Source organism: Giraffa tippelskirchi, chromosome 5 (genome assembly GCF_054371585.1).
Source record: "Giraffa tippelskirchi isolate mGirTip1 chromosome 5, T2T-mGirTip1v1.2.pri, whole genome shotgun sequence".
NCBI classification, from domain to species: Eukaryota; Metazoa; Chordata; class Mammalia; order Artiodactyla; family Giraffidae; genus Giraffa; species Giraffa tippelskirchi.
In genome coordinates, this window is record NC_137279.1 from 168696742 (window position 1) to 168710591 (window position 13850).

Below are 13850 nucleotides of genomic sequence, written 5' to 3' on the forward strand. Positions count from 1 at the left end.
TTTTTTAAATTTAAATTTATTTATTTTTAATTGGAGGACAATTAATTGCTTTACAATATTGTAATGGTTTCTGCCATATATCAACACGAATCAGCCACAGGTATATATGTATGTCCCCGCCCCCTTGAGCCTCCCTCCCACCTCTCACCCCATCCCATCCATCAACTTGTCACAGAGCAGTGGCTTTGAGCTCCCTGTTCAGTTCAGTTCAGTTCAGTTACTCAGTCGTGTCCGACTCTTTGCGACCCCATGAATTGCAGCACGCCAGGCCTCCCTGTCCATCACCAACTCCCGGAGTTTACCCAAACCCATGTCCATCGAGTCGGTGATGCCATCCAACCATCTCATCCTCTGTCGTCCCCTTCTCCTCCTGCCCCCAATCCTTCCCAGCATTAGGGTCTTTTCCAATGAGTCAACTCTTCGCATGAGGTGGCCAAAGTATTGGAGTTTCAGCTTCAACATCAATCCTTCCAATGAATACCCAGGACTGATCTCCTTTAGGATGGATTGATTGGATCTCCTTGCAGTCCAAGGGACTCTCAAGAGTCTTCTCCAACACCACAGTTCAAAAGCATCAATTCTGCGGCGCTCAGCTTTCTTCACCGTCCAACTCTCACATCCATACATGACCACTGGAAAAACCATAGCCTTGACTAGATGGACCTTTGTTGGCAAAGTAATGTCTCTGCTTTTAAATATGCTATCTAGGTTGGCCATAACCTTCCTTCCAAGGAGTAAGCGTCTTTTAATTTCATGGCTGCAATCACCATCAGCAGTGATTTTGGAGCCCAAAAAAATCAAGTCTGACACTGTTTCCACTGTTTCCCCAACTATTTCCCATGAAGTGATGGGACCAGATGCCATGATCTTAGTTTTCTGAACGTTGAGCTTTAAGCCAACTTTTTCACTCTCCTCTTTCACTTTCATCAAGAGGCTCTTTAGTTCTTCTTCACTTTCTGCCATAACGGTGGTGTCATCTGCATATCTGAGGTTATTGATATTTCTCCCGGCAATCTTGATTCCAGCTTGTGTTTCTTCCAGCCCAGCGTTTCTCATGATGTACCCGAAGTAAGTTCTGAGGATGCAACCCATATCACATCAACAAGTAGGAGAATAACAATCCCAAGAGCCATTCGCTTCTGCTGAGTGAAACCACTGCTCTGGGAATTCATTCGGTTCATGATAAACACACACACCATTTGCAGTCTTATTTTAAAGGCCTTTCTGAGATCTTGAAGAGCAATGCCTGAAAACTTAGCAGATCTGAGTCTAAACGGAGGTGAAGAACTCAGCACACCTGGCTTTCCTGCCCCGGGATGGTGTCGTGGCGGCACCATGAGCGGACCCGGCCCGGACCCGCCGCCGCCCAGGGCCACGGCTGCGGCCTCGGACTCACAGAGCTCTCGCGCCGCCTGTCATTGCGCTGCGCGGAGGCCCAGCCCCTGAAGCCGCGGTGCCCCTCGGAGCGACGCTGCGGACGCCAACCGGCTCCACTCGGTTCGGGAGGGCTGGGGGCGGGCGAAGGTAAGGAACCGCGCAGGCAGCTATGGCCGCGGAGGCCCGGAGCTAGACCCTGGCCCCGGCCCCGCCCCCGGGCGGCCAGCCTGCCAGCCCGGCCTAGAATTGATGCTTTTGAACTGTGGTGTTGGAGAAGACTTTTGAGAGTCCCTTGGACTGCAAGGAGATCCAACCAGTCCATCCTAAAGGAGATCAGTCCTGGCTGTTCATTGGAAGGACTGATGTTGAAGCTGAAACTCCAATACTTTGGCCACGTCACAAGAAGAGTTGACTCATTTGAAAAGACCCTGATGCTGGGAAAGATTGAGGGCAGGAGGAGAAGGGGACAACAGAGGATGAGATGGTTGGATGGCATCACCAACTCAATGGACATGAGTTTGGATAAATCTGGGAGTTGGTGATGGACAGGGAGTCCTGGCGTGCTGCGGTCCATGGGGTCGCACCAAGTTGGACATGACTGAACGACTGAACTGAACTGAAAGGAGAGTTCATCAGTATCAGGACACTCTGCTCTGACACAGGATTTAACATAGCAAGGTTCCCTAAGAGATGGTTCTATACACTGCTGGGATGGCTCTTTCAAACTTGAAAAAAGTGATAACTACATCCACATTAAATAAATAGAGATGCCAAAATTGCCATGGTAAACTGTGGTGAAAGAAATCAAAAGACTCAATAAAGTGGGTCTGCAATAATGGGTCTATTATTTAAGATGGAAAAAGACCACCAGTAGATCATGCTTCTTGGAAAGGCCTGGCAGACACTCCATTTATCAGGTACAACAAGGAATGTACTAAACAGGGAAATTGACAGCACCACTGAGAATCCTGCTGCAGATGTGATCTCTAAGTAAGGACTGATGGTAGGAGATGGGCTCCCTAAAAGCAACGAGGATAAGAATGCAGATTAGCAGACAACCATGGTTGGATGGCATCACCAACTCGATGGACATGAGTTTCAGCAAGCTCTGGGAGTTGGTGATGCACCGGGAAGCCTGGCGTGCTGCAGTCCATGGTGTCGCAAAGAGTTGGACACGACTGAGCAACTGAACTGAACTGACTAAGGTAGCAGTCCTTAACCACCTGGAGAAGGGTGGGGCTTAATGTTAGAATGGTAGCCAGGAGGGTCTGGCCAACAGGGATTTTGGCAGTGGTTCAAAGAGTCATGTTTAGGAATTTCTTGGCCATCCAGTGGTTAGGACTCTGAAGCTTCTACTTCTGGGGGTCCAGGTTCAATCCCTGGGTAGAGATCTAAGATCTTGCAAGCTAGGTAGTACAGTGAAAAAAAAAAAGAACATGGTGTTCTTAGGGCCAAAGTAGATGGAATGCCCATTGTATATAACTAAAAAGAAGGGGAAAATGAGTTGTTTAATGGATAGTTTTAGTTTGGTAAGATGTAAAAACTCTAGAGATCTGTTGCACAACAATGTGAATAATCTGACTACTACTAGACTGTACTCTTAAAAATGGTTAAGATGGCAAATTATATGTTGTGTGCTTTTTACTACAATTAAAATTTTTTAATTCTTTAGAAAAAAATGGATGAGAAGGCTGAGTTCCACTACTCTACTGGATAGTCACAAATCTTTGCCTGTTATCAAACCTAGAAGTTATCAATTGAAGGAGACCAGATTCTCATGAGGAAGGACCCTATGAAACCACAGCAAGTATACATACTAGTGATTCCTGCAGTCCTTCCCCACAGGAATCTGTTGCCATTTATTCAGAAAACTCTATACTGAAATTAGGAAAATACCCAGATATTTCTAGAATTGTTAGATAGAGGGTCCAAGTTAACACTGATACCTGGGGCCATAAAGCATTAGCATTGTTTCCTTATTGGACTAGGAGCACATATGAGTTAGATAATAAATGAAATCTCGGGCCAGGTCTGTCTCACAGTGGTTCCACTGGGTGCATGGATCTACCCAGTTATTTCTCCTGTTCCTGGATGTATAATTTGAATGCATGTACATAGAAACAACAGAATTCTCACATTAGTTTCTTGACCTATAGAATAAAAGCTGCTAAGTGGTAATAAGGAAAGCCAAGTGGAAGCCCCTGAAGCTGCTCCTCAACAATGGTCAAAATAATAACTAAAAAATCTGCCACATTTTAGGGAAATGGAAGAGTTTAGTACCTCCCTCAAAACTTTAAAGAACACCAGAATGATGGTCCCTGTCATATTCTTGTTTAATTCACCCATCTGACCTCTGCAAAAGCTGATGGATCAAGGCAGATGACAAACAATGCAAACTTAATCAAGCAGTGGCTCCAACTACTCTTGCTGTGTCAGATATCTTTCTAGAGGCGCTCAACAGAGCCTGTAGTACATGGTGTGTAAACATCGATCTAGAAACTGTGTTCTTTTCCACACCCATATAGAAAGAGGATCACTCAGGATGGGCAACTGTACATTCATGGTCATCCCCCAGTGTCATATTCTGTCATATTGTAGTCCAAAGGTATCTGAACTGTCTGAAAGTTTTGCAGAACATCTTATTGATCCAATACTTTGGCCACCTCATACGAAGAGTTGACTCATTGGAAAAGATCCTGATGCTGGGAAGGCTTGGGGGCAGGAGGAGAAGGGGACGACAGAGGATGAGATGGCTGGATGGCATCACCGACTCGATGGACATGAGTTTGGGTAAACTCCGGGAGTTGGTGATGGACAGGGAGGCCTGGCGTGCTGCGATTCATGGGGTCACAAAGAGTCGGACACGACTGAGCGACTGAAATGAACTGAACTGATATCAATACTATCAGATGTGATGGAAGAAAGAGGCAAATATCTTGGATGCCTTAGTAAGGCATATGCTACTCCAGAATGTGGGGGAGAAACTACAAATATTTAGAGTTCAACCACATCAGTGAAGTTTTTACAGGTTGAATGATCTGGAACAATCCAGTACATGCTTCCACCATTAAAAAAAAAGAAAAGCCATTTGCACAATGCACCTGTTAACCACTAAGAAGGAAGCACATTTGGTAAGCCTCTTTGGGTTTTGGAGGCAGCATATTCTACACTTGGAAATACTGCAAAGATCCATTGGTCGGCATACAGGTTTGCTGGTTTCCATCCCACAAGCCTGAAAGCTCTGTACTTGCCCAGCTTCAAGACCAAAGAAAGAGTCCAGAGTCAGCAACAGAGACCTCAACAGTTTAATGGATAGGGGAACTTATATGTCTGAAGCAAGGTCCTGGAGCAGCACCCCACCGTGTGTAGCAGACAGCAGACAGGACATGGTAGCAGTCTTCACTCCCAGTGGGAGAGGGAGGTTACCAGTTATAGGGGAAACTGATGTCAGGTTGGCTTTTCAGTTACCAGGAGAAGCAACAGAAGGGCATGCCCTTAATCACACTTTTGATAAGCATACTGGAGAGTTCTGATCTAAAGCTAGAACAAGCCATAGTTGGGACCTGGGGCAAGTATGTAGGAAGGTCAATCATGTGAATAGGGTACAGGTGAAGTAAGCAGTGGTTGAGCGGGGTATTACAGAGAGCAAGAGAACAGCCATCTTGAGTGGCCTAACTGTGCAGGTTGGTACTTTTGATGGGGGCCCAGAAGAAAGGACTGAAAGATCAAAACTGAGATATGAGCACCACTGCTGCTTGGGCCCTATCACGACAGATCTCATGATACTTGAGCTATCTGGGATAGAGAATGACACTGTGTGAAACTCCTGGTCACCACTTGGATTAAATATATGGACTTACATGCACTTCTAAATTTAGTTGATTTTAGTTTACTTAATACGTGCTTAACATATGCCAGGTCCTGTCCTAGACACTGAAAGCACAAAGATGTAATAAAACCTATCCCCTGTTCCCAAGTAGCTCAGTCTAATTTTACTCTTACTATTTGTATGCCATTTGATTCATCTATTTCCTCTACCCTGGCCTTTCCTAGGATTCAGGTAGTAATAAAGTGGGGCCAAATGGGAAAAACTTGAGAACAATTCTATTAGCTAAAAATCTACCATGAATTGGGCCAAGATCATCATAATTTGATTAGAACAAGTCACATCAGTCATGCTGTAACAATAAAAACTCAATGATTGAGTTCCACACACTTCATATACATTTATTTTCCCCAACAATTCTGCAAGGTGTTCTCTCTCCCCATATGAGAAAACTGAGGTTTAGGAAGCTAAGTCATCCAAGACAGATATGAAATGTTACAGCTAAGACTTGAATGTAGAAATACTGCTGGCACTTCAAATCCTCTTTAACCACTCTATCATATACCTTCATGCTACTTCCAGTGACCTATAATAGTCTGAAAATACCTTGATCTATTCCAACTCCTTCATTAAACATTAAATTCCTGTTTGAAGCCCTCCAGTGACAAACGGCTCTCCAAGATGATCCTTTTCATCTATAATTGAGAGATTCTTAGAGAGGAAATTCAAATGTTCTCTCTCTAGGATCATTTAGTTGCAAAGAACACTCAAGCTAGCTTAAGCAAACAGTAATGGTGGCAGACGGAGGTGTTTGTTTATTTGGCCACACCATGAGGCATGCTGGATCTTTGTTCCCCAGCCAGAGATGGAACCTGTGCCCCCTGCAGTGGAAGTGTGGAGTCTTAACCACTGCACCACCAGTGAAGTCCCCAAGGGGGATGTTTTAAGAACACAAAAATCTCACTGGCAAGTTAGTAACCCAGGGCCAGAAAAAGGACAGCTGGGCATCATGGGGACAAGAATTTTGAAGCCATTTTCTGAAGCTGTCATTTCTACTTCACTCATTCTTCATTCCGTATCATTCTTACCAGATCCCACTGCTTGCTCATGACCCAACATTAGTGTTTAGTGCTATCCTACTTGACCTTTCATATTCCATTATTTCTGACTCAGTCTTTTTTAAAGTACAAAATCCTTAGAAATAAATAGATTGACAGAATTTAGCCTACGGGTTGGATCTTGGATCATGTTCTAACCTTGGTCTGACCATCTATGACTCCAGTGGAGTCACCCTGAAAACATGGCTACTTGGGTTTAAGCAGGATCTGTGGATGTAAAATAATTTCAGAAGGGGTATGAACTGGGCTTGTGTTAACAATCTTGTTCAGAAAAACATAATGATGGGATGAATATCCTCTTTTTCTGTGATACTTAAACAGAATCTGCAGTATTTATCTGGTCCATGGCATGATATTTTATTTTTTCTCTTTCTTATTTTTTAAAGTATGGTAACATATTTACAGGAGACTTAGAAAATACACAACAAAGTTACATATGGTTACACTATGAAAATTATTTTTTAAGTAGATAAATTAAGATTTTTAATTGGAGTTTTAATATCAAACTCTCAAAAATTAAGACAGAAAAGTAGGATACAGCAGAAATGAAAAGCATCATGAACCAATTCAGCATAATTAAGATTTATACAGTTTTCACACAACAGTAGGATACAATACAAGTTCTATTCAAGTTTCCATAAAGTAGGAGACACTAGAACATACCTAGGAACATAGAACAAGGTACAAAAATTTCAAGGTCTAAAGATATTGAAATTATAGAGTCTGTACTCTTTATCACTGTGGAATTATGTTAGAAATCAACATCAAAAGATATTTGAAAATAACCCATATATTTTGAAGTGCAATGTGACATTTACCAACAGAGATATCTGGCTTAGCCAGTGACAGCCTCAAGAAATTTAGAAGACTGAAAAAACACAGAGGGTGATTGCAGAGAAGAAAGCATTTAAGTGAGAAATTAATATCAGAGATACTTTAAAAACCCCATGTATTTGGAAATCAAATGTCCACTTTTAAAGGATGGGTGTATCTAAGAAGCCATAACAAGGAAAATTAGAAAAAATTTGTAACAGAATAAAAATGAAAAGAGAATTTACCAGAATTTGCTGGATGCAGTTGAAGCTGCTTGATCTTTTATTTTTTGTTCACTATTTTTCTAACTTAACTAAGTACCATGGAGGCAGGGATTGGCTCCTATCCATCCTTGACCCTTCAAAACTTGTATCCAAGGGCTCTCAACACTGTGCCCTGGAACAACTTGATGCTGAGGTGAACAGTTTTGTGGTAGGATACACTTACCTACTGTTGGCTGATCTCTTAGAGTACTGAGAGGCATGCTGACAGTTTGATTTTTGTGTGTGGGGTAAGATATACACAATATAAAATTTACCATTTTAACCACTTTTGAGTATACATTTTCAGTGGCATTAAGTATATTCATGTACTGCAACCACCACTACTATCCATCTCTAGAACTTTTTCATCATCATGAACTGAAACTCTATACTGACTAACCAGTAACTCCCCATTTCCTGTGGAGTTTCCCAGGTGGCGCTAGTGGTAAAGAACCTGCCTGCCAATGCAGGAGACGTAAGAGACACGGGTTCAATCTTTGAGTTGGGAAGATCCCCTGGAGAAGGGCACGGCAACCCATTCCAGTATTCTTGCCTGGAGAATCCCATGGACAGAGGAACGTGGCAGGCTACAGTCCATAGGATCACACAGAGCTGGACACAACTGAAGTGACTTAGCACAGACACACCCCACTTCCACCTCATCCCAACCGTTAATAATCAATCACTGTTCAGTCTCTATAAATTTGACTATTCTGAGACAACTTACACAAATGGAATCTAAAATATTTGTAGTTTTGTGTCTGCTTTATTTCACTAAACATGTTTTCTAGGTTCATCTTTTTTAACACGTATCAGAATTAGATTCTTTTTTTAAGGCTTGATAATATTCTATTGTATGTATAGACATTCTGTTGATTCCTTCTTCTGTTGATAAGACATTCTTGTTTCTATTTTTTGGCTATTGTAAACAACACTGCTATGAACACAGCTCTATAAATATGTTTGAGTCTCTGCATCTCATATTTGGGACATATACCTAGAAGTGGAATTGCTGGACCATTTGGTATGCAATTTTTTGAAGAGATAAAGGACAGAAATGGTATGGACCTAACAGAAGCAGAAGATATTAAGAAGAGGTGGAAAGAATACACAGAAGAACTGTACAAAAAAGATCTTCACGACCCAGACAATCACGATGCTGTGATCATTCACCTAGAACCAGACATCCTGGAATGTGAAGTCAAGTGGGCCTTAGGAAGCATCACTACAAACAAAGCTAGTGGAGGTGATGGAATTCCAGTTGAGCTATTTCAAATTCTCAAAGATGATGCTGTGAAAGTGTTGCACTCGATATGCCAGCAAATCTGGAAAACTCAGCAGTGGCCACAGGACTGGAAAAGGTCAGTTTTCGTTCCAATCCCAAAGAAAGGCAATGCCAAAGAATGCTCAAACTACCACACAATTGCACTCATCTCACACGCTAGTAAAGTAATGCTCAAAATTCTCCAAGCCAGGCTTCAGCAATACGTGAACTGTGAACTTCCAGATGTTCAAGCTGGTTTTAGAAAAGGCAGAGGAACCAGAGATCAAATTGCCAATATCCGCTGGATCATCGAAAGAGCAAGAGAGTTCCAGAAAAACATCTATTTCTGCTTTATTGACTATGCCAAAGCCTTTGACTGTGTGGATCTCAATAAACTGGAAAATTGTGAGAGATGGGAATACCAGACCATCTGACCTGTCTCTTGAGAAAACTGTATGTAGGTCAGGAAGCAACAGTTAGAACTGGACATGGAACAACAGACTGGTTCCAAATAGGAAAAGGAGTACGTCAAAAGGCTGTATATTGTCATTCTGCTTATTTAACTTAAATGCAGAGTACATTATGAGAAACGCTGGGCTGGAAGAAACACAAGCTGGAATCAAGACTGCCGGGAGAAATATCAATAACCTCAGATATGCAGATGACACCACCGTTATGGCAGAAAGTGAAGAAGAACTAAAGAGCCTCTTAATGAAAGTGAAAGAGGAGAGTGAAAAAGTTGGCTTAAAGCTCAACATTCAGAAAACTAAGATCATGGCATCTGGTCCCATCACTTCATGGCAAATAGATGGGAAAACAGTGGAAACAGTGTCAGACTTTATTTTGGGGGGCTCCAAAATCACTGCAGATGGTGATTGCAGCCATGAAATTAAAAGACGCTTACTCCTTGGAAGGAAGGTTATGACCAACCTAGCTGCTGCTGCTGCTAAGTCACTTCAGTCGTGTCCGACTCTGTGTGACCCCACAGACGGCAGCCCACCAGGCTCCCCCATCCCTGGGATTCTCCAGGCAAGAACACTGGAGTGGGTTGCCATTTCCTTCTCCAATGCATGAAAGTGAAAAGTGAAAGTGAAGTTGCTCAGTCGTGTCTGACCCTTAGCGAACCCATGGACTGCAGCCTACCAGGCTCCCCTGTCCATGGGATTTTCCAGGCAAGAGTACTGGAGTGGGTTGCCACTTCCTTCTCCGACCAACCTAGACAGCATATTTAAAAGCAGACACATTACTTTGCCAACAAAGGTCCATCTAGTCAAGGCTATGGTTTTTCCAGTGGTCATGTATGGATGTGAGAGTTGGACGGTGAAGAAAGCTGAGCGCTGCAGAATTGATGCTTTTGAACTGTGATGTTGGAGAAGACTCTTGAGAGTCCCTTGGACTGCAAGGAGATCCAAGCAGTCCTGGGTGTTCATTGGAAGGACTGATGTTGAAGCTGAAACTCCAATACTTTGGCCACCTGATGTGAAGAGCTGACTCATTGGAAAAGACCCTAATGCTGGGTAGGATTGGGGGCAGGAGAAGAAGGGGATGATAGAGGATGAGATGGTTGGATGGCATCACTGACTCGATGGACATGGGTTTGGGTAAACTCCGGGAGTTGGTGATGGACAGGGAGGCCTGGCGTGCTGCGATTCATGGGGTCGCAAAGAATCAGACACGACCCAGCGACTGAACTGAACTGGTATCTTCCTCAATGGCTGCACCATTTTACATTACCACCACCAATGCACAAGGGTTCCAATTTCTCCACATCCTTGCCAACATTTAATAATCATCCTAACAGGTGTGAAGTGGTAGCTAATTGTGGTTTTGATTTGCATTTCCCTAATGAATAATGACGTTGAACATCTTTTCAGTTTATTGGCTATTTGTATATCTTCTTTGGAGAAATGTCTATGCAAACCTTTTGCTCATTTTTCAACTAGGCTGATTTTTTGTTCAGTTGGTATTGTACATATTAATCCCTTACCAGATATTTGATTTTCAAATATTATCTCCCAGTCTGTGGGCTGCTTTTTCATTCTTTTGTAATATAATTTGATACACAAATTTTTAATTTTGATGTAGTTCAATTTACTTATTTTTTACCTTTTTGTCTGTGCTTTTTTAGTTAACTTTTGGCTACAGTTTAAGTGAAGTCGCTCCGTCATGTCCGACTATTTGCGACCCCATGAACTGCAGGCTGCCAGGCTCCTCTGCCCATGGGATTTTCCAGGCAAGAATACTGGAGTGGGTTGCCATTTCCTTCTCCAGGGGATCTTACTGACCCACAGATTGAACACAGGGCTCCTGCACTGCAGGCAGACTCTTAACCGTCTGAGCCACCTATGGTGTTAAGTAAGGGTATAACTTCACTCTTTTGCATTGTTATCTATTTTAGGTATAGTTGCAACACAAGGGCTCAATAGTTGTGGCTCTCAGGCCCTAGAACACAGTAGTTGTGGCCTGTGGACTTACTCTACGGCATGTGGGATATTCTTAGACCAGGGACTGAATCAGTGTCTCCTGCGTTGGCAGGCAGATTCTTTACCATTAAGCCGCCAGGGAAGTCCTGTGTCCATTAATCTCATACTCCTAATTTGACCCTCCCCCAACTCCCCTCTGGTTATGTTTGTCTTCCATGTCCAAGAGACTGCCTATTTTGTATATGGATTCACTTGTATTATTTTTAAGATTCTATATGTAAGTGATGTAATATAGTATGTCTTTCTCTGACTTATTTCACTAAGCATATTCTTGAGGCCCATCCATGTTGCTGCAAATGACAACATTTCATTCTTTTTTATGACTAATATTCCATTGTATATGTATCACATCTTCTAACCATCTTCTTAATCATCTGCTGATGGGCACTTGGGTGGCTTCCATGTCTTGGCTATTGTAAATAGTGCTGCTATGACCACTGGGGTATATATTATCTTTTTGAATTAGTTTGTTCTTCTTCAAATACATTCCAGGAGTGGAGTTGCTGGATCATATGGTAGTTAGAACAGTTTTTTTAAGGAACTGCCATACTGTTTTCCACAGGATTACACCAATTTACATCTCCACCAAAAGTTATAATTAATTTTTCTATTCAGAAAAATTTATTTGGCTGCACCTGGTCTTCTTTTCCACATGCAGGTTCTTTAGTTGTGGCATGTAGGATCTAGTTTCCTGATCAGGGTTTGAACCCAGGTCCCCTGCATTGGGAGCATGGAGTCCTAGCCACTGGACATCCAGGGAAGTCCTGAGTTTTTCTATTTCTGCAAAAAACTTCATTGGGGTTTTGATAGGGATTGCAGTGACTCAGTAAATCTCTCTGGGTAGTATTTACACCTTAACAATATGTCTTCCAATCCATGAATCCATGAGAGTCTGTTGGACTGCAAGGAGATCAACCCAGTCACTCCTAAAGGAAATCAACCCTGAATATTCATTAGAAGGACTGATACTGAAGCTGAAGCTCCAATACTTTGGCCACCTGATGCGAAGAGTCAACTCATTCACAAAGACCTTGATGCTGGGAAAGACAGAGGACAGGAGAAGGGGGCAACAGAGGATGAGACGGTTAGATGGCATCACTGACTCAATGGACATGAATTTGAGCAAACTCCAGGAGATAGTGAAGGACAGCGAAGCCTGGCATCATACTGCATTCCATGGGGTTGCAAAGAGTTGGACACGACTTAGAGACTGAACAACAATCCATGAAAACGATATGTCAGTTTGTTTTATGTCCTAATTTCTCAGCAATGTTTTGTAGTTTTCAGTGTACAAGTCTTTTGCCTTCTTGGTAAAGGTTATTTCTAAGTATTTTGTTCTTTTTTGATCTTGTTGTGAACAGAATTACTTTCTTAATCTACTTTTTAGACTGTTCATTGTCAGTGTATAGAAATGCAACTAATTTTTGTTTGTTGATTTTGTATCCTGAAGCTTTCCTGAATTTATTTATTAGTTCTTTTTTGTGGGCTAGTTTGATTTTTTAGACACATTAAAAAAGTGTTACTGCAGGATAAACTCATCACTACCTCGTTCAAGTTTATACTTTTCTTTGATAAGGTATCCCTAAAAGGAGGCAAATCTTTGAGAAGAAACACCAGTGCTAAGGAAATCAACATAGGCAACCTAAGAATTTTGGCCCAAATACCACGACCAAAGATCCTGTCCCAGGTATGCAGAATATCCAACTACTAAGTTTGTAAAAGTCAACTCCTGAATACATACAAAAACTACGAATCCTACTTGTAAATAAAACCTCTCACACTTAATGAGTAATCCTTAAGGTTTGACTTTCAGGCTAATATTGAGTGATATTTAATGATTTCTCCCAAGAGGCCACATATACATACTTTTCATTTCAATAAGCATTGAGTGATGTGGGGTGATATTTAGAATTTAAACCCTGGAATTTGATAGCTCTAGATTAGAATTCTGGTTCTCTCACCAATTAGTTGTGTTGGTACTTCTCTACACCATTTTTGTTCTGCTTTAGACCATAACATCTGCCCCACTGAGAGCGAGAGTGTGAGAGTTAAATGAGATAGCTCTGGCTTCAATAAGTGTTGGTTATTATGACTGCAAGTAGACTACATGTTGTCACTATGCAAGATATTGGGAATAAAGATGTATGACACACCATCTGCCATCAAGGTGCTCACAATCTAGATGGGAGAAGTATGAAGAAAATCAATCTCAATATTATATACTACAGTAAAAACATGTGCAAAGGAATGAAAGTGAAACAAAGTGGTATGTTGGTCACAAATATAAGGGTGTCATGCTCAGATATGAAATTTAGGTTATAAAGGATGATTGGAGCAAGTGAATCATGAGCAAGCCCAATAGGAGGCTATGATAATCTAGGCAAACTCTGTGTGGCAGAGCAATACAGCTTGAACAGGAGGGTGGCAGTGTAGGATGGGGCCTTGCTGTGCCTAGAACCATAAGCTCCTTTCTGCCATGGCTTGGAAGATAACACACTTTATAATAATCTTTCATCTTCACTTTAATCATTTAGAGGGTTCTAAGGAACCCTGTTTGACTCAGAGACTGTTTACAAGGGAGGAGACAAGCTCAGAGAGCAAGACCATCATTATACTAATATAGGGGCACTAGTTACATTATACTCTATGAAAATGGCAACCACTCGAACATAACAAATATGAATGGTGACCCCTAGAGCTGTGCAT

At 42.0% G+C, this 13850-nt stretch overlaps 1 long non-coding RNA gene across 1 annotated transcript; it reads right to left on the reverse strand.

Moving 5' to 3' along the window:
- Nucleotides 1–6659: 6659 nt before the first annotated feature.
- Nucleotides 6660–10931, reverse strand: LOC145504485 (uncharacterized). Its single transcript, XR_014052231.1, has 2 exons — nt 9701–10931; nt 6660–7950 (listed from the first exon to the last, which is right to left on the reverse strand). It is a non-coding gene; the product is annotated as an uncharacterized LOC145504485 (long non-coding RNA).
- Between the last annotated feature and the right edge of the window lie 2919 nt (nt 10932–13850).